Source organism: Pseudophryne corroboree, chromosome 7, assembly GCF_028390025.1.
Source record: "Pseudophryne corroboree isolate aPseCor3 chromosome 7, aPseCor3.hap2, whole genome shotgun sequence".
Taxonomy (NCBI): Eukaryota; Metazoa; Chordata; class Amphibia; order Anura; family Myobatrachidae; genus Pseudophryne; species Pseudophryne corroboree.
Genome location: NC_086450.1, coordinates 271079663 through 271099518, shown reverse-complemented (window position 1 = coordinate 271099518; position 19856 = coordinate 271079663). Strand labels below are relative to the sequence as shown.

The 19856-nt window shown below is 47.7% G+C and overlaps 1 protein-coding gene across 6 annotated transcripts in view; it reads left to right on the top strand.

Annotated features, from left to right (window-relative positions):
- Positions 1 to 19856, top strand: part of SLC39A10 (solute carrier family 39 member 10) — a 250766-nt gene that overhangs the window by 22405 nt on the left and 208505 nt on the right. For all 6 annotated transcript variants that reach the window (XM_063934145.1, XM_063934149.1, XM_063934144.1 and 3 more), the window contains exon 2: positions 5028 to 5114. The gene's annotated coding sequence lies outside the window, so the exon portion shown is untranslated. The remainder of the gene's footprint in view (positions 1 to 5027; positions 5115 to 19856) is intronic.

The window sequence follows — 19856 nt, the reverse complement described above, 5'->3', positions numbered from 1 at the left end:
AGCCGGCTTCTCAGCCCGTGCCTGCCCAGGCGTCTCAAAGGCCATCAGGGGCTCAAAAACGCCCGCTACCTCAGATGGCAGACACAGATGTCGACACGGAGTCTGACTCCAGTGTCGACGACGACGAGACTAATGTACATTCCACTAGGGCTATCCGTTGCATGATTACGGCAATCAAAAATGTGTTGCACATTTCTGACATTAACCCAAGTACCACAAAAAAGGGTATTATGTTTGGGGAGAAAAAACAACCAGTAGTTTTTCCCCCTTCAGATGAGTTAAATGAAGTGTGTGAAGAAGCGTGGGCTTCCCCTGATAAAAAACTAGTGATTTCTAAAAAGTTACTAATGGCGTACCCTTTCCCGCCAGAGGACAGGGTACGTTGGGAGACTTCCCCGAGGGTGGATAAAGCGCTCACACGCTTGTCAAAAAAGGTGGCACTACCGTCTCAGGATACGGCCGCCTTAAAGGAGCCTGCGGATAGAAAGCAGGAGGCTATCCTGAAGTCTGTATATACACACTCAGGTACTATACTGAGACCTGCTATTGCTTCAGCATGGATGTGCAGTGCTGCAGCTGCGTGGTCTGATTCCCTGTCTGATAATATTGATTCGCTTGACAGGGACACTATATTGCTAACCATAGAGCATATTAAAGACGTAGTCTTATACATGAGAAATGCACAGAGGGATATTTGCCGTCTGGCATCTAGAATAAATGCAATGTCCATTTCTGCCAGGAGAGTATTATGGACTCGGCAGTGGACAGGTGATGCGGACTCTAAAAGGCACATGGAGGTTTTGCCTTACAAGGGTGAGGAATTGTTTGGGGATGGTCTCTCGGACCTCGTTTCCACAGCGACAGCTGGGAAGTCGACATTTTTACCCCAGGTTCCCTCACAGCCAAAGAAAGCACCGTATGATCAGGTACAGTCCTTTCGGCCCCAGAAAGGCAAGCGGGTTAAAGGCGCGTCCTTTCTGCCCAGAGGCAGGGGTAGAGGGAAAAAGCTGCACCATACAGCCAGTTCCCAAGAACAGAAATCCTCCCCTGCTTCCACTAAATCCACCGCATGACGCTGGGGCTCCACTGGTGGAGCCAGGTGCGGTGTGGGCCCGTCTCCGGAACTTCAGCGACCGGTGGGTTCGCTCACAGGTGGATCCCTGGGTTCTACAAGTGGTATCTCAGGGATAAAAGCTGGAATTCGAGACGTCTCCCCCTCGCCGTTACCTCAAATCAGCCTTGCTAGCTACTCACCAGGACAGGGAGGTAGTACTGGCGGCAATTCACAAGCTGTACCTCCAGCAGGTGATACTAAAAGTTCCCCTCCTTCAACAGGGACGGGGTTACTATTCCACAATGTTTGTGGTACCGAAACCAGACGGTTCGGTGAGACCCATTCTAAATTTAAAATCCTTGAACACTTATATTAGAAGGTTCAAGTTCAAAATGGAATCGCTCAGAGCGGTTATTGCAAGCCTGGAAGAAGGGGATTACATGGTATCACTGGACATCAAGGATGCGTACCTGCATGTCCCCATTTATCCACCTCACCAGGTGTACCTCCATTTTGTGGTACAAGACTGCCATTACCAATTCCAGACGTTGCCGTTTGGTCTGTCCACGGCACCGAGGGTATTTACCAAGGTAATGGCCGAAATGATGATACTCCTTCGAAAGAAGGGAGTTCTAATTATCCCATACTTGGACGATCTCGTTATAAAGGCGAGGTCCAGGGAGCAGTTGTTGGTCGGAGTAGCACTATCTCAGGAAGTGCTACAACAGCACGGCTGGATTCTGAATATTCCAAAGTCGCAGCTGGTTCCTACGACGCGTCTGCTGTTCCTGGGTATGATTCTGGACACAGAACAGAAGAAGGTGTTTCTCCCGGAGGAGAAGGCCAAGGAGTTGTCATCTCTGGTCAGAGACCTCCTAAAACCAAAACAGGTGTCTGTGCACCACTGCACGCGAGTCCTGGGAAAGATGGTAGCTTCTTACGAAGCAATTCCATTCGGCAGGTTCCATGCAAGGATCTTTCAGTGGGATCTGTTAGACAAGTGGTCTGGATCGCATCTTCAGATGCATCGGCTGATCACCCTGTCCCCGAGGGCCAGGGTGTCTCTACTGTGGTGGCTACAGAGTGCTCATCTACTCGAGGGCCGCAGATTCGGCATACAGGACTGAGTCCTGGTGACCACGGATGCAAGCCTCCGAGGTTGGGGGGCAGTCACTCAGGGAAGAAACTTCCAGGGACAATGGTCAAGTCAGGAGGCTTCCCTACACATAAATATTCTGGAACTAAGGGCCATTTACAATGCCCTAAGTCAGGCAAGACCCCTGCTTCAAAACCAGCCGGTGCTGATTCAGTCAGACAACATCACGGCGGTCGCCCATGTAAACCGACAGGGCGGCACAAGAAGCAGGATGGCGATGGCAGAAGCCACAAGGATTCTCCGATGGGCGGAAAATCATGTGATAGCACTGTCAGCAGTGTTCATTCCGGGAGTGGACAACTGGGAAGCAGACTTCCTCAGCAGGCACGACCTCCACCCGGGAGAGTGGGGACTTCATCCAGAAGTCTTCCAACTGATTGTAAACCGTTGGGGAAGGCCACAGGTGGACATGATGGCGTTCCGCCTAAACAAAAAGCTAAAAAGATATTGCACCAGGTCAAGGGACCCTCAGGCGATAGCTGTGGACGCTCTAGTGACACCGTGGGTGTACCAGTCGGTTTATGTCTTCCCTCCTCTTCCTCTCATACCAAAGGTGCTGAGGATAATAAGAAAAAGAGGAGTAAGAACTATACTCATCGTTCCGGATTGGCCAAGAAGGACTTGGTACCCGGAACTGCAAGAGGTGATCTCAGAGGACCCTTGGCCTCTGCCTCTCAGACAGGACCTGATACAGCAGTGGTCCTGTCTGTTCCAAGACTTACCGCGGCTGCGTTTGACGGCATGGCGGTTGAACGCCGGATCCTGATGGAAAAGGGCATTCTGGTTGAAGTGATTCCTACGCTGATAAAAGCTAGGAAAGATGTGACAGCAAAGCATTATCACCGTATATGGCGAAAATATGTTGCTTGGTGTGAGGCTATGAAGGCCCCTACAGAAGAATTTCAGCTGGGTAGATTTCTGCACTTCCTACAGTCGGGAGTGACTAAGGGCCTACAATTGGGATCCATTAAAGTCCAGATTTCAGCCCTGTCGATTTTCTTTCAAAAAGAACTGGCTTCACTGCCTGAAGTTCAGACGTTTGTTAAGGGAGTGCTGCATATTCAGCCCCCTTTTGTGCCCCCAGTGGCACCTTGGGATCTCAACGTTGTGTTGGATTTCCTAAAATCACATTGGTTTGAGCCACTTCAGACCGTGGATTTAAAATATCTCACGTGGAAAGTGGTCATGCTTTTGGCCTTGGCTTCGGCTAGGCGGGTGTCAGAATTGGCGGCTTTGTCCTGTAAAAGCCCCTATCTGATCTTCCATATGGACAGAGCAGAATTGAGGACGCGTCCCCAATTCCTCCATAAGGTGGTATCAGCGTTTCATTTGAATCAACCTATAGAGGTGCCTGCGGCTACTCAGGACTTGGAGGCTTCCAAGTTGCTGGACGTAGTCCGGGCCCTGAAAATCCGTCTCCAGGACGGCTAGTGTCAGAAAAACTGACTCGCTGTTTATCCTGCATGCACCCAACAAGTTGGGTGCTCCTGCTTCTAAGCAGACTATTGCTCGCTGGATCTGCTCCACGATTCAACTTGCACATTCTGCGGCTGGACTGCCGCATCCTAAATCAGTCAAAGCCCATTCCACGAGGAAGGTGGGCTCTTCTTGGGCGGCTGCCCGAGGGGTCTCGGCTTTACAACTTTGCCGAGCTGCTACCTGGTCGGGATCAAACACGTTTGCAAAATTCTACAAGTTTGATACCCTGGCTGAGGAGGACCTTGAGTTTGCTCATTCGGTGCTGCAGAGTCATCCGCACTCTCCCGCCCGTTTGGGAGCTTTGGTATAATCCCCATGGTCCTTACGGAGTTCCCAGCATCCACTAGGACGTCAGAGAAAATAAGATTTTACTCACCGGTAATTCTATTTCTCGTAGTCCGTAGTGGATGCTGGGCGCCCGTCCCAAGTGCGGATTGTCTGCAATACTTGTATATAGTTATTGCCTAACTAAAGGGTTATTGTTATGAGCCATCTGTTCGTGAGGCTCAGTTGTTATTCATACTGTTAACTGGGTATAGTATCACGAGTTGTACGGTGTGTTTGGTGTGGCTGGTATGAGTCTCACCCAGGATTCCAAATCCTTTCCTTATTGTGTCAGCTCTTCCGGGCACAGTTTCCCTAACTGAGGTCTGGAGGAGGGGCATAGAGGGAGGAGCCAGTGCACACCAGTAGATCGAATTCTTTCTTAGATTGCCCAGTGTCCTGCGGAGCCCGTCTATTCCCCATGGTCCTTACGGAGTTCCCAGCATTCACTACGGACTACGAGAAATAGATTTACCGGTGAGTAAATTCTTATTTATACCAATTTTTTGGGGACAAAAAAAAAAAAAAGTCAGATTCAACATAATGCATGGCGCAGGTCACTCGTATCGGTCTTTGCCTATGTACCCTAGATTGGGCTACATTTTCCTCCATCGGACTACAGTTTCCCCAATCTTTTTGTTTTTAGTTTGCTTATAGTTTACTAGGCATTTAGGATTGTTTTTGTGCTGCTAGGTCGCAAAGTCCTAGCATATTTCGGTATGCTAAATAGGTTCAGTTATTTGGCACATCTTGAGGTTAGGTGTATGTGGGCCCATTAGTACAATCTTATAATAAGTGAAAGCTCCTACCCCTATTTGCAGAAGAGTGAAATATCAGCGCAATGAGGCTGAGGGAGAAATGACAGCTTTATTTTATCAAGCAGACACATATCAGCACTGAAGTTGTAAAAAAATGTGCACATGAATCTACAGCTGTTTCAAACAAATATTGATACCTTCTTTGACTTTCACTAGTTTTTATATTAACATTTTTTCCCTACTTTTTGTCTTTCAGTTTCATCATCTATAGAAGTGAATGAGCACATGCTCATAGTGGAGACTATGCCCTAACATCCATAGTAGACAGTTGGAGCTGGAACAGGTTGGGTGATGTTTTTGTAAATAAGAACGTGTACTCTATGCACGATCACTGTATGGCAAATACTAGACATTTCAGTAATGTATTAAGGGTGCATGACTTTGTTTCAGAGGTAATAGCCCATAATATTTCTTAAACAGCTAAAGTATGTATGTATGTATGTATGTATGTATGTATGTATGTATGTATGTATGTATGTATGTATGTATGTATGTATGTATGTATATTAAGGCCAGCGAGTAAGACAGCAGGTTGGATACTAGGCGGTTGGGGGCTACGGAATCTGCTCTAAGCAACAGTAGACTGCTCCAGAAACTGCACCTGCAGCTAGTTGCAAGAAGGGGAAATTTGCAAATCCACACAGTAATCACTTAAAATGCATAGGAATGTGTAATAGTATACACAGTGCAACCACATGTATGTAATACATACACATAACCATACAAAAAGAGAAACTGCATTTGTAACAGACTAAACTATTTGGTATATTACCTATCTTATTTGTGCATTAAAATAAGCTACCTATACACACAAAACAACAATAGAACAATAATATTGACAATTGTAGTGGCCAACCAAAAAAAAAAAAAAAATTACTATAAAACTCAGTAGTACTTAGGAAAATATATTTGGTTATACATCAGTGTATCAGTTGTTTGCAACCATCAAAACTGAGTGTAGCAAAAATATTAATCTCTTAAAGAATAACGGTATCTTGAACGTTTACAGTATCTCCAGTGTGCCAGAATGTGTAACACAGTACTCGTATGGAAGAAATGAGTAATGCTGGCATACTGTAACCGATGGTTCTAGAAAACTTGACTACCTCCCACCACATCCCTTTTTGGCCTGGGCTGTGAGAGAAACTGGTTGGATGATGAAATTCAGTAATAACTAATAGGAAGTTGTGTTTTGGAAAAGGGAAACAAGCAGGTTACTTGCACTAGTCAACATATTTATATTAAGCAATTTGTTGCTGAGTTAGATTTAATTTCTCTGACGTCCTAGTGGATGCTGGGAACTCCGTAAGGACCATGGGGAATAGACGGGCTCCGCAGGAGACTGGGCACTCTTAAAAGAAAGATTAGGTACTATATCTGGTGTGCACTGGCTCCTCCCTCTATGCCCCTCCTCCAGACCTCAGTTAGAATCTGTGCCCGGCCAGAGCTAGATGCACCTAGTGGGCTCTCCTGAGCTCACTAGAAAAGAAAGTATTTGTTAGGTTTTTTATTTTCAGTGAGATCTGCTGGCAACAGACTCACTGCTACGAGGGACTGAGGGGAGAGAAGCAAACCTACCTGCTTGCAGCTAGCTTGTGCTTCTAAGGCTACTGGACACCATTAGCTCCAGAGGGATCGAACACAGGGCCCGACCTCGATCGTCCGGAGCCGCGCCGCCGTCCCCCTTGCAGAGCCAGAAGACGGAAGATAAAGATGAAAAACGGCGACTGAAGACTCCTGTCTTCATTAAGGTAGCGCACAGCACTGCAGCTGTGCGCCATTGCTCCCATAGCACACCACACACTCCGGTCACTGTTGGGTGCAGGGCGCTGGGGGGGGGGCGCCCTGGGCAGCAATTAGTTAACCTTTTTGGCACAAATAGCACATAATACAGTGTATAACACTGTATATGTGCAAAAACCCCCGCCATTAACATTATAAAAAGCGGAAAAGCCCGCCGATGAGAGGGCGGGGCTATCTTCCTCGGCACAGCCAGCGCCATTTTCTCTTCACGGCTCCGCTGGAAGGACGCTCCCCAGGCTCTCCCCTGCAGTATCCAGTACAACAAGGGTAAAAAAGAGAGGGGGGGCACATAAATTTAGGTGCAATTTGTGTTAATAAGCAGCTATTAGGAAAAATCACTCAGTATAGTCAAAATCCCTGTTATATAGCGCTGTGGTGTGTGCTGGCATTCTCTCTCTCTGTCTCCCCAAAGGACTTTGTGGGGTCTTGTCCTCAGTCAGAGCATTCCCTGTGTGTGTGCGGTGTGTCGGTACGGCTGTGTCGACATGTTTGATAAAGAGGGCTACGTGGAGGCGGAGCAGGAGCCGATAAGTGTGATGTCGCCCCCTACGGGGGCCGACACCGGAGTGGATGGATATGTGGAAGGTATTAACCGACAGTGTCAACTCTTTACATAAAAGGTTTGATGACGTAACAGCCTTGGGACAGCCGGCATCTCAGCCCGCGCCTGCCCAGGCGACTCAGAGGCCATCAGGGGCTCAAAAACTCCCGCTAGCTCAGATGGCAGACACAGATGTCGACACGGAGTCTGACTCCAGTGTAGACGAGGATGTGACAAATGTACAGTCCACAAGGGCCATCCGATGCATGATTACGGCAATGAAAAATGTGTTGCACATTTCTGACATTAACCCGGTTACCACTAAAAAGGGTATTATGTTTGGGGAGAAAAAGCAGCCAGTGACTTTTCCCCCATCTGATGAATTAAATGAATTGTGTGAAGAAGCGTGGTGTTCCCCTGATAAGAAACTAGTGATTTCTAAGAGGTTACTGATGGCGTACCCTTTCCCGCCAACGGATAGGTTACGCTGGGAGACATCCCCTAGGGTGGACAAGGCGCTCACACGATTATCTAAAAGGGTGGCACTGCCGTCTCAGGATACGGCCGCCCTAAAGGAGCCTGCAGATAGAAAGCAGGAGGCTATCCTGAAGTTTGTATATACACACTCAGGTACTATACTGAGACCTGCTATTGCTTCAGCATGGATGTGTAGTGCTGCAGCAGCATGGTCTGATACCCTGTCAGACAACATTGATACGCTCGACAGGGATGCTGTTTTGCTAACCATAGAGCATATAAAGTACGTCGTCTTGTATATGAGGGATGCACAGAGGGACATTTGCCGGCTGGCATCTAGAATTAATGCAATGTCCATTTCTGCCAGGAGAATATTATGGACTTGGCAGTGGACAGGTGATGCTGATTCTAAAAGGCACATGGAGGTTTTGCTTTATAAGGGTGAGGAATTGTTTGGGGACGGTCTCTCGGACCTCGTATCCACAGCAACAGCTGGGAAGTCGACTTTTTTTTACCTCAGGTTCCCTCACAGCCCAAGAAAGCACCGTATTATCAAGTACAGTCCTTTCGGCCTCAGAAAGGCAAGCGGGTCAGAGGCGCATCCTTTCTGCCCAGAGGCAGGGGTAGAGGAAAAAAGCTGCACCAGACAGCCAGTTCCCAGGAACAAAAATCCTCCCCTGCTTCCACTAAGTCCACCGCATGACGCTGGGGCTCCACAGGTGGAGCCAGGTGCGGTGGGGGCGCGTCTCCGGAACGTCAGCGACCAGTGGGTTCGCTCACAGGTGGATCTCTGGGTTCTACAAGTGGTATCTCAGGGATACAAGCTGGAGTTCGAGGCGACTCCCCCTCACCGTTACCTCAAATCAGCCTTGCCAGCGGCTCCCAGGGAAAGGGAGGTAGTACTGGCGGCTATTCACAAGCTGTACCTTCAGCAGGTAATAATCAAGGTTCCCCTCCTTCAACAGGGACGGGGTTACTATTCCACAATGTTTGTGATACCGAAACCAGACTGTTCGGTGAGACCCATTCTAAATTTAAAATCCTTGAACACTTATGTAAGGAAGTTAAAGTTCAAAATGGAATCGCTCAGGGCGGTTATTGCAAGCCTGGAAGAGGGGGATTTTATGGTGTCGCTGGACATCAAGGACGCTTATCTGCATGTCCCCATTTACCCACCTCACCAGGAGTACCTCAGGTTTGTGGTACAGGACTGTCATTACCAATTCCAGACGTTGCCGTTTGGTCTGTCCACGGCACCGAGGGTATTTACCAAGGTAATGGCCGAAATGATGATACTCCTTCGGAAGAAGGGAGTTATAATTATCCCGTACTTGGACGATCTCCTTATAAAGGCGAGGTCCAAGGAGCAGTTGTTGGTCAACGTAGCACTTTCTCGGGAAGTGCTGCAACAGCACGGCTGGATTCTGAATATCCCAAAGTCGCAGCTGATTCCTGCGACGCGTCTGCTGTTCTTGGGCATGATTCTGGACACAGAACAGAAGAAGGTGTTTCTCCCGGTGGAGAAGGCCCAGGAATTGTCATCTCTGGTCAGGGACCTCCTGAAACCAAAACAGGTGTCGGTGCATCACTGCACGCGAGTCCTGGGAAAGATGGTAGCTTCATACGAAGCAATTCCCTTCGGCAGGTTCCATGCAAGGATCTTTCAGTGGGATCTGTTAGACAAGTGGTCCGGATCGCATCTTCAGATGCATCGGCTGATCACCCTGTCCCCGAGGGCCAGGGTGTCTCTGCTGTGGTGGCTGCAGCAGGCTCATCTTCTCGAGGGCCGCAGATTCGGCATACAGGACTGGGTCCTGGTGACCACGGATGCAAGCCTCCGAGGTTGGGGGGCAGTCACTCAGGGAAGTAACTTCCAAGGACAGTGGTCAAGTCAGGAGACTTCCCTTCACATAAATATTCTGGAACTAAGGGCCATTTACAACGCCCTGAGTCAAGCAGAACCCCTGCTTCAAAACCAACCGGTGCTGATTAAGTCAGACAACATCACGGCGGTCGCCCATGTAAACCGCCAGGGCGGCACAAGAAGCAGGATGGCAATGGCAGAAGCCACAAGGATTCTTCGATGGGCGGAGAATCACGTGCTAGCACTGTCAGCAGTGTTCATTCCGGGAGTGGACAACTGGGAAGCAGACATCCTCAGCAGGCACGACCTCCACCCGGGAGAGTGGGGACTTCATCCAGAAGTCTTCACGCTGATTGTAAATCGTTGGGAACGGCCACAGGTAGACATGATGGCGTCCCGCCTCAACAAAAAGCTAAAAAGATATTGCGCCAGGTCAAGGGACCCTCAGGCGATAGCTGTGGACGCCCTGGTGACACCGTGGGTGTACCAGTCGGTTTATGTGTTCCCTCCTCTTCCTCTCATACCCAAGGTACTGAGGATAATAAGAAAGAGAGGAGTAAGAACTATACTCATCGTTCCGGATTGGCCAAGAAGAACTTGGTACCCAGAACTACAAGAAATGATCTCCGAGGACCCATGGCCTCTGCCGCTCCGACAGGACCTGCTGCAGCAGGGGCCCTGTCTGTTCCAAGACTTACCGTGGCTGCGTTTGACGGCATGGCGGTTGAACGCCGGATCCTAACGGAAAAGGGCATTCCAGATGAAGTGATTTCTACGCTGATAAAGGCTAGGAAAGACGTGACAGCACAACATTATCACCGTATATGGCGAAAATATGTTGCTTGGTGTGAGGCCAGGAAGGCCCCTACAGAGGAATTCCAGCTGGGTCGATTCCTGCACTTCCTACAGTCAGGAGTGACTATGGGCCTTAAATTAGGATCCATAAAGGTCCAGATTTCGGCCCTATCTATTTTCTTTCAAAAAGAACTGGCTTCACTGCCTGAAGTTCAGACGTTTGTTAAGGGAGTGCTGCATATTCAGCCCCCTTTTGTGCCTCCAGTGGCACCTTGGGATCTTAACGTTGTGTTGGATTTCCTGAAATCCCACTGGTTTGAGCCACTTAAGACCGTGGAGCTAAAATATCTCACGTGGAAAGTGGGCCTTAGCTTCGGCTAGGCGTGTCAGAATTGGCGGCTTTGTCGTGTAAAAGCCCTTATCTGATCTTCCATATGGACAGGGCAGAATTGAGGACTCGTCCCCAATTTCTCCCTAAGGTGGTATCAGCGTTTCATTTGAACCAACCTATTGTGGTGCCTGCGGCTACTCGGGACTTGGAGGACTCCAAGTTACTAGATGTAGTCCGGGCTTTGAAAATCTATGTAGCCAGGACGGCTGGAGTCAGGAAAACTGACTCGCTGTTTATTCTGCATGCGCCCAACAAGCTGGGTACTCCTGCTTCAAAGCAAACTATTGCGCGCTGGATCTGTAACACGATTCAGCAAGCTCATTCTGCGGCAGGATTGCCGCATCCTAAATCAGTAAAAGCCCATTCCACAAGGAAGGTGGGCTCTTCTTGGGCGGCTGCCCGAGGGGTCTCTGCTTTACGGCTTTGCCGAGCTGCTACTTGGTCGGGTTCAAACACATTTGCTAAGTTCTACAAGTTTGATACCCTGGCTGAGGAGGACCTTGCCTTTGCTCATTCGGTGCTGCAGAGTCCTCCGCGCACTCCCGCCCGTTTGGGAGCTTTGGTATAATCCCCATGGTCCTTACGAAGTTCCTAGCATCCACTAGGACGTCAGAGAAAATAAGAATTTACTCACCGGTAATTCTATTTCTCGTAGTCCGTAGTGGATGCTGGGCGCCCGTCCCAAGTGCGGACTTTCTGCAATACATGTATATGGTTATTGCTTAAATAAAGGGTTATTGTTATGAGCCATCTGTTACTGAGGCTCAGTTATTGTTCATACTGTTAACTGGGTATGGTTATCACAAGTTATACAGTGTGGCTGGTATGAGTCTTACCCTGGATTCCAAATCCTTTCCTAGTAATGTCAGCTCTTCCGGGCACAGTTTCCCTAACTGAGGTCTGGAGGAGGGGCATAGAGGGAGGAGCCAGTGCACACCAGATATAGTACCTAATCTTTCTTTTAAGAGTGCCCAGTCTCCTGCGGAGCCCGTCTATTCCCCATGGTCCTTACGGAGTTCCCAGCATCCACTACGGACTACGAGAAATAGAATTACCGGTGAATAAATTCTTATTTTCTCTTAAATTTTTGCCAGAAAAGTATTGTTTGTTTCTCTTACGTCCTAGAGGATGCTGGGGACTCCGTGAGGACCATGGGATATAGACGGGCTTCGCAAGAGACATGGGCACTATAAAGAACTTTAGAATGGGTATTCACTGGCTCCTCCCTCTATGCCCCTCCTCCAGACCTCAGTTAGATCCTGTGCCCAGAGGAGACTCTGTGCATTACAGGGAGCTCTCCTGAGTTTCTCTGAAAAGAGTTTTGTTAGGTTTTTTATTTTCAGGGAGCACTGCTGGCAACAGGCTCCCTGCATCGTGGGACTGAGGAGAGAGAAGCAGACCTACTTAAGTGATAGGCTCTGCTTCTTAGGCTACTGGACACCATAAGCTCCAGAGGGAGTCGGAACGCAGGTCTCCCCTCGCTGTTCGTCCCAGAGCCGCGCCGCTGTCCTCCTCGCAGAGCCGGAAGATAGAAGCCGGGTGAGTATAAGAAAAGAAGACTTCAAGGCGGCAGAAGACTTCAGGTCTTCCCTGAGGTAAGCGCGCAGCGGTAACGCTGCGCGCCATTGCTCCCACACAACACACACTAGCAGGCACGGATGGGTGCAGGGCGCAGGGGGGGGGTGCCCTGGGCAGCAATATAAACCTCTAAGTCTGGCACAGGAGCATTATAGGCTGCGGAGGCAGAAGTTATATAAATCCCCCGCCAGTATTATAAAATTGAGCTTGACCGAAGCCCGCCGCTGGAGGGGGCGGAGCTTGGTCCCACAGCACTAACCAGCACCATTTTCTCCATGGAGCACTGTAGAGACGCTGGCTCCCCGTACTCTCCCCTGCTGAACACGGTGACACAGGGCAATAAAGAGGGGGGGGGGGGGGGGGGGCACTTGTGAGGCGCAGTGAGTGTATTATACATAATTATATATTCAGGGAATTTGTTTTCCAGTGTCAGTTGGCGCTGGGTGTGTGCTGGCATACTCTCTCTCTGTCTCTCCTAAGGGCCTTATTGGGGGACTATCTCCAGATACATATCCCTGTGTGTGGGGGTGTCGGTACGAGTGTGTCGGCATGTCTGAAGCGGAAGGCTCATCTAAGGAGGAGTTGGAGCAGATGGGTGGTAGTCATGTGACCGCCGGTCGGCTGACCGACAGTCACATGACCTCCTCCGTGAGCCCGACGGCTCACTATCCCGATGGTCGGCATGCCGACCAACAGGGACTATTTCCACTCGTGGGTGTCCACGACACCCATAGAGTGGGAATAGAACCCGTGGCGACCGCAGGTCGCCACCGAGTCCGCAGCGTGGCGAGCGCAGCGAGCCCGCAAGGGGCTTGCTGCACTCGCCCCTCCCCGCCGGGATCCCGGCATCGGTATGCTGCCGGGATCCTGGCGTCGGTAAGGTGACCGGCGGTCAGGAGACCGCCGGTCACCCGTACTACACCCGGAGCAGATGATTGTGGTGTCTCCGTCGGCAACGCCGACACCTGATTGGTTGGACATGTGGAATGTTTTAAATGCAAATGTGACCTTATTGCATAAGAGGTTGGACAAAGCAGAGTCTAGGGAAAAAACAGGGCGTCAATCCATGGCTTTAAATGTGTCACACGGCCCTTCAGGGTCTCAAAAACGTTCTCTATCCCAAATAGCAGACACTGATACCGACACGGATTCTGACTCCAGTGTCGACTACGATGATGCGAGGTTACACCCAAGGGTGGCCAAAAGTATTCATTATTTGATTATTGCAATAAAAGATGTTTTGCATATCACAGATGACCCCTCTGTCCCTGACACGAGGGTGCGCATGTATAAGGAAAAGAAACCTGAGGTAACCTTTCCCCCATCTCATGAGCTGAACGAGTTATTTGAAAAAGCTTGGGAAACTCCAGACAAAAAACTGCAGATTCCCAAGAGGTTTCTTATGGCGTATATTTTCCCTGCACAGGACAGGTTATGGTGGGAATCCTCGCCCAGGGTAGACAAGGCTTTAACGCGCTTGTCCAAGAAGGTGGCGCTAACGTCTCCCAACACGGCAGCCCTCAAGGATCCTGCAGATCGCAGACGGGAAACTACCTTAAAATCTATTTATACACATACGGGGGCTTTACTCAGACCGGCGATAGCATCGGCATGGGTATATAGAGCGTTTGCAGCTTGGACAGATACCTTGTCCGCTGACATTGAGACCCTAGATAGGGATACCATTTTATTGACCTTAGGTCACATTAAAGACGCAGTCTTATATATGAGAGACGCTCAGAGACGTGGGGCTGTTAGGTTCAAGAGCCAACGCCATGGCGATTTCTGCTAGGCGAGCCCTGTGGACCCGCCAATGGACTGGGGATGCCGACTCGAAGCATATGGAGGTTTTACTTTACAAAGGTGAAGTTTTATTTGGGGGAAGGTCCACAGCTACCGCGGGTAAATCTACTTTTTTGCCTTTTTTGTTCCCCCACAGCAAAAGAAAACTCCACAATATCAGATGCAGTCCTTTCGGTCGCATAAGTCCAGAAGAGGTCGGGGCTCATCCTTCCTCGCCAGAGGTAAGGGTAGAGGGAAAAGAACGCCTGCTTCGGCTAGCTCCCAGGAACAGAAGTCCTCCCCGGCTTCTACTAAATCCACCACATGACGCTGGGGCTCCACTGAGGGAGTCCGCACCGGTGGGGGCACGTCTTCGGCTCTTCAGCCAGGTCTGGGTTCTGTCAGACGTGGATCCTTGGGCGATGGAAATTGTATCCCAGGGCTACAAACTAGAATTCGAAGAGGTGCCCCCTCGCCGATTTTTCAAATCGGCCTTGCCGGCTTCTCCCCCAGAGAGGGCAGTAGTGTTAGCTGCAATTCAAAAGCTGTGTCAACAGCAAGTGATTGTCACGGTTCCCCTAGCCCAACAGGGAAAAGGGTACTATTCAACCCTGTTCGTGGTCCCGAAGCCGGATGGCTCGGTCAGACCCATTTTAAATCTGAAATCCCTAAACCTGTACTTGAAAAGGTTCAAATTCAAGATGGAATCGCTCCGGGCAGTGATCTCCAATCTGGAAGGGGGGATTTTATGGTGTCGCTGGACATAAAGGATGCATACCTTCATGTCCCCATATATCCTCCTTATCGTGAGTACCTGAGATTCGCTGTACAGGACTGTCATTACCAGTTTCAGACGTTGCCGTTTGGGCTTTCCACGGCCCTGAGGATTTTCACCGAGGTGATGGCGGAGATGATGGTGCTCCTGCGCAGGCAGGGAGTCACAATTATCCCGTACTTGGACGATCTCCTGATAAAAGCGAGATCGAGAGTTCAATTGCTGAAAAGCGTGTCACTCTCCCTCAGAGTGCTACAACAGCACGGTTGGATTCTAAATCTGCCAAAGTCGCAATTGATTCCAACGACTCGACTATCATTCCTAGGCATGGTTCTGGACACGGAACAGAAGAGGGTTTTTCTCCCATTGTAAATAGCCCAGGACCTCCAGAACATGGTCAGAAACCTGCTAAAACCAAAAAGAGTGTCTGTTCATCAATGCACTCGAGTTCTGGGAAAAATGGTGGCAGCCTACGAGGCCATCCCCTTCGGCAGGTTTCATTCGAGGACATTTCAGTGGGACCTTCTGGACAAGTGGTCTGGGTCCCATCTACAAATACATCAGAAGATAAGCCTGTCCCCCAGGGCCAGGGTGTCGCTCCTGTGGTGGCTGCAGAGTGCTCACCTTCTAGAGGGTCGCAGATTCGGCATTCAAGACTGGGTTCTGATAACCACGGACGTGAGCCTCCGAGGATGGGGAGCAGTCACGCAAGGAAGGAATTTTCAGGGACTGTGGTCAAGCCAGGAGGCTTGTCTACACATCAACATACTGGAATTAAGGGCCATATACACGGCCTACGACAAGCGGAGAATCTTCTTCGCGACTTACCGGTTCTGATTCAATCAGACAACGTCACAGCCGTGGCTCATGTAAACCGCCAAGGCGGGACAAGGAGCAGAGTGGCAATGGCGGAAACCACCAGGATTCTGCGCTGGGCAGAAAATCACGTAAGCGCTCTGTCAGCGGTATTCATTCAGGGAGTGGAAAACTGGGAAGCGGACTTCCTCGGCATACACTATCTCCATCCAGGAGAGTGGGGACTTCATCAAGAATTCGGCTGGAAGCCATCGGCTGGGAATGCTTCCATAGAAGTGCTGACATAAAAGTGTTATTATAATAATAGCGTTATACCTGCGTTAAGTTATATCATCAGCTGTTATCGATTGTGAACCAACTCCTCATCACTCCTTGTCCTCAACAGGTACGATTCGTGGAACTACACATACCAGCAAGTTGTACTGCATCTGCTGATTATCTCAAATGAATACCATGATTGCATAGTTTAGATACGATTCGTGGAACTACACATACCAGCACGTTGTACTGCATCTGCTGATTATTTCAAATGAATACCATGTGCAGTATCAACTCATACGTGTAATGTATGCTATGTTCTTCCCCCTTCGTATGCTATGTATTCCCCCTTCATGTTGCTGCATGGCGATGCATTGTACCACAAAGAATTCCTAGTGTACGTGAGTACACCTGGCCAATAAAGCTGATTCTGATGATTGCATAGTTTAGGTACATTGAGAGAGTGTTTTTTTTTTTTTTTTTTGGTTTGTTTTTTTAACTGTGTAAAGATTTAGTTGGCTGTCTTATTGGTATGTAATGCCTGTTTGTGTAAGTTAATTTATTGCCTTAGTTTGAAGTGGGATTGTATTGGGAAGGAGTTTGCAATCATTGCATTCACATGGAAATTGTTCCTATTTAAAGTCTAGTATTCGGCTGGAAGCCATCGGCTGGGAGTGCTTCCATAGAAGTGCTGACATTAAAAAGTGTTGTTATAATATTAGCGTTATACCTGCATTAAACCGAAGGAGAACAGAAGGAAAACAACACACCAAAACTGACATATGAACTGCCTTAATGCCTCAAAAGTATGTAATTCATCTTATGCATATTATCTGTCTTTTAAACTAAGAAAAGACATCCCCAATCTGCTCACTACAGTTCTCTATTATAATGCAAACTCATGTATGTTCTTCATGTAATGAATTGCTTGTAATTGGCTTTGCATGTGTGGGGAAGTTGTTCAGTGAAACCGTTTTATTACTGCATGCTGTCTGGTGTTTACCTCCTTTGGCCATTTGTGGACAGGTGTACTATATCTTTTCATTTAGTGAGGTGTAGTCGTGGTGTAAAGGACAGAGTGTGATTCCTGATTGGGAGGGGGGGAACAAACAAACACTGAACAACATCACCAAGCAGGTAATTTCAACTTTAAACTTGTTATTTTTTGTACTGTCTGGACATGGCTACTAATAACAGATGCACAGACAAAATTCTTAAAGCTATGTGTGCAAATGCTAGGAGCTTAGGAGACAAAATTCCAGAGCTAATTGCGATAATGACAAGGGATAACCTGGATATTGTCGCAATTACTGAGTCATGGTGCAATGAGAATCATGACTGGGACATAGCTATACCAGGATACAATTTATTTAGGTAGGATAGAATGGGAAGAATAGGAGGAGGGGTAGCAATGTATGTGAAAAAAGCATAAATGCTACTTTAATACAAAATGTTGAGGACAAAACTGAGGCCCTTTGGGTCACCACGGAAACTGGGGAGAAGGACATTATTCGCATTGGGGTGATCTATAGACCACCAGGCCAGGGGCAGGATTTGGACAGGAACCTATTGTTGGACATCTCTAAAATGGCTTTAAAGGGAGAAGTTATAATCATGGGATACTTTAATTTACCTGATGTTAATTGGGAGGGGTCCTTTGCAAGTTCAGCTACAAGTGGCAAATTTCTACATTCCTTACAGGGAGCATCTCTCAAGCAATTGGTGAGGGAGCCCACTCGCAAAGACTCAATATCAGATTTGATTCTTACAAATGGTGACAGGATATCAGACATATATGTGGGTGAGCACCTGGGATCCAGTGATCATCAAGCAGTATGGTTTAGTATAAAGACAGGATCCAACTCCTGTCACAGAAAAACAAAGGTGTTGGATTTTAGAAATGCTGACTTTGCAAAAATGGGGAGATGTTTCAGTGATTCATTGGCGGGCTGGAGGAATTTGGAAGGAGTGCAGGAGAGATGGGAAAAAACTGAAAAGTGCAACACTAAGGGCAACAGACCTTTGTATCAAAAGGGTTAGGAAAAGCACCAGGAAAAGGAAGCCAATGTGGTTCACAAAAGAAGTATCAACTAGTGTGAAAGCAAAAAACATGGCTTTTAGGAAATACAAACAGACTCAAAATAATAATGACAAAGAGGTGTATCTTGACAGACGGAAGGATGCTAAGAAAGTGATCAGACGTGCAAAGGCAGAAGCTGAGGAGACAATGGCCCAGTCGGTAGATAAAGGGGGCAAAACTTTTTTTAAGTATATAAATGAAAGGAGAAAATCAAATGGAGGAATAATAAGACTTAAGACAGAGAGTGAGCATTTGGTGGAGGGAGACGAGGCAATAGCAGATCACCTAAATAATTATTTTTGCTCCGTATTTACTACAGAAGGAGAAGGGAAGGGGCCACAGTTATGTTGCAAGGACATTCATAAAAATAAGGTAGATGAAAGTACATTTACAGAGGAGAAGGTCCTAACTGAACTTTCAAAACTAAAAGTGGATAAATCAATGGGGCCAGATGGTATACACCCAAGGATATTAAAAGAGCTAAAAGATGTGCTGGTGGCACCATTAACAGAATTATTTAACCAGTCACTAAATACAGGTGCCATTCCAGAGGACTGGAAAAGAGCAAATGTAGTTCCATTGTACAAAAGTGGAAGCAAGGAAGAAGCAAGTAACTACAGACCAGTAAGCCTTACATCAGTAGTAGGGAAAGTAATGGAAAAACTACTAAAAGAAAGAGTTGTGGAATATCTTAAATCAAACAACTTACAGGATCCAAAACAGCATGGATTTACTGGTGGGAGATCATGCCAAACAAATCTTATTGACTTTTTTGACTCTGTGATGAAAATAATAGATCAAGGGGGAGCTGTAGATGTAGCATATCTAGACTTTAGTAAGGCATTTGACACTGTCCCACATCGCAGACTGCTAAATAAACTTGAAAGTGTGGGGGTAGATTATAGAATAGTTAAATGGATAAGAACCTGGTTGCAGGATAGGAAACAGACAGTTGTAGTTAATGGAGTGCAATCTATGGAGGGAAATGTTACCAGTGGAGTACCCCAGGGATCTGTACTCGGACCAGTTCTCTTTAATATCTTGTTGGTGACATTGCAAATGGTATTGAAGGGAAAGTATGCCTTTTTGCAGATGATACAAAGATATGCAACAGGGTAGACACACCAGGAGGGGTAAAACAAATGATTGATGACCTAGCTAGGCTTGAAAAATGGTCAAGAACATGGCAACTACGGTTTAATGCTAAAAAATGCAAAATCATGCACTTGGGTCTCAAAAACCCAAAGGCTAAATATAGTATCAAGGGTACTATAATGGAAACTACTGAGGAGGAAAGGGATTTAGGAGTCACTAGTTCAAGTGACTTAAAGGCAGGAAAGCAATGCAACAAAGCAATGAGAAAGGCAAGTCAGATGCTTGGTTGCATAGGGAGAGGAATCAATAGCAGGAAAAGAGAAGTAATAATGCCACTGTATAGGTCATTGGTGCGGCCTCATCTGGAATACTGTGTCCAGTTCTGGAGACCATATCCCCTGAAGGATATAAATACATTAGAGAGTGTACAAAGAAGGGCAGCTAAAATGGTGCATGGCCTACATCACAAAACTTACCCGGAAAGGCTAAAAGATCTTAAAATGTATAGTATGGAGGAGAGAAGGGAAAGGGGAGACATGATAGAAACCTTCAAATATACCAAAGGTTTTAACAAAGTTCAGGAGGGAAACCTTTTTCAAAGGAAGAGAAGTATTAGAACTCGAGGACATACACTGAAACTGGAGGGAGGCAGGTTCAGGGGAAATTTAAGGAAAAATTATTTCACAAAAAGGGTAGTGGATAAGTGGGATAGCCTCCCATCAGAGGTGGCAGAGGCTAAGACTGTGGAGCAGTTTAAACATGCTTGGGAT